The following is a 1,369-nucleotide window of genomic DNA, read 5'->3' as shown; positions in this document are numbered from 1 at the left end:
CACACTAGCTTTCTTTCACACATTCTTCCAGCCCTGTATTTTCACAGCCACCCCAGGACCTTTCTATCAACTGTTCCCTCTGCCTGGTACTTGCCCTAAAGCAGGCTCCTCATCACCTCTAGGCATCCCTGTGTCTGTTGATTTGTTTGCTCGTTTGTTTTTTTTGCCTTTCCCCACTAGACCATAAGTTCCAGGAGAGGAGGGACTTTCTCTTCGGTGGCATATCACCAATGGATAGCATTTCATAGGAGCTCAAGAAGTGCTCGTTGCAGTCTTTCCTGAATTCCTAGACTATGGAGCATTCCTAACTGCACTTCTACAGCCTCCTGGCTTGCCTCTCTCAGCAATTTTCCCACCATGATTGAGGAATTCTTGATCTGAAGTTCTTGAAGGGATGGCTGGAGAATCCACAAACATCCTAAAATTGTAGGCAAAATTTCATGTGCCTTCTTACATCTCCTGGGAAGAAGTTTCTTTATTTTTGTCATGTTCTTAAAGGGGTTATGCCCAAACACAAGAGAGTGTCATGGGGCTCCTAGTTGGCTCAGTTGGAAGAGCATGTGACTCGTGATCGCAGGGTCGTGGGTTCGAGCCCTACATTGGGTGTAGAGATTATGTATAATAAAATTTAAAAAAGAATTTTTTTTTAAAGAGTTGTCAAGGGGCGCCTGGGTGGCTCAGTCGTTAAGCATCTGCCTTCGGCTCAGGGCGTGATCCCAGCGTTCTGGGATCAAGCCCCACATCAGGCTCCTCCTAGGAGCCTGCTTCTTCCTCTCCCACTTCCCCTGCTTGTGTTCCCTCTCTCGCTGGCTGTCTCTGTCAAATAAATAAATAAAATCTTTTAAAAAATAAATAAAAATAAAAAGAGTTGTCATAACACTGCTGTTTCAGTTGGGTTATAATTTGACCAGGTCCCTCGGACAGCAGGCTGCTTGAGGGCAAGTCCACCACTGTTCCCCCAAATGCCAGTTCTGGAATGAATAAGTGAATGAAAGCATGGTTTTGGAGCCTGGGTACAAGGCTCATATTCACTCTTGGACTCCTTGGCAGCCCAAGACATCGGGAACTAGAACAGACTAGAACAGACAGGACACAGAACACTGGTGTCAGAGCCAGGGAGGGGCAGGACCCTGGATGGTGCTGTCCTCGTGCTTAACTGCAGCCCAGCAGTGCTGATCCGTTACAGGTTTTTGATTGAGGTCCAGCACTGGCTGCACCCTCCCCCGCCCCCTCCCCCCTCCCACACAGGAAGGTGAGCCAGGTTTGGTCCCAGGGGTGTTGCAGCTGAGATGAATGCAATCTTCAAACTCAGTTTCCCCATGGAAACCCCACAACAAAGCACCAAAACAGAGACCAAACCCTTCCTGGA

At 48.1% G+C, this 1,369-nt stretch overlaps 1 non-coding gene across 1 annotated transcript; it reads left to right on the top strand.

Annotated features, from left to right (window-relative positions):
- The first annotated feature begins 533 nt into the window (after positions 1–533).
- TRNAT-CGU (transfer RNA threonine (anticodon CGU)) lies at positions 534–606 on the top strand. The gene has a single exon. It is a non-coding gene; the product is annotated as a tRNA-Thr (tRNA).
- The last annotated feature ends 763 nt before the right edge of the window (positions 607–1,369 follow it).

The sequence above is a fragment of the Ursus americanus genome, chromosome 33, assembly GCF_024610735.1.
Source record: "Ursus americanus isolate L20-20 chromosome 33, mUrsAme1.1.p, whole genome shotgun sequence".
NCBI lineage: Eukaryota > Metazoa > Chordata > Mammalia > Carnivora > Ursidae > Ursus > Ursus americanus.
The sequence above is the reverse complement of the archived record's forward strand: the minus strand, read 5'-3'. Positions and strand labels throughout refer to the sequence as shown.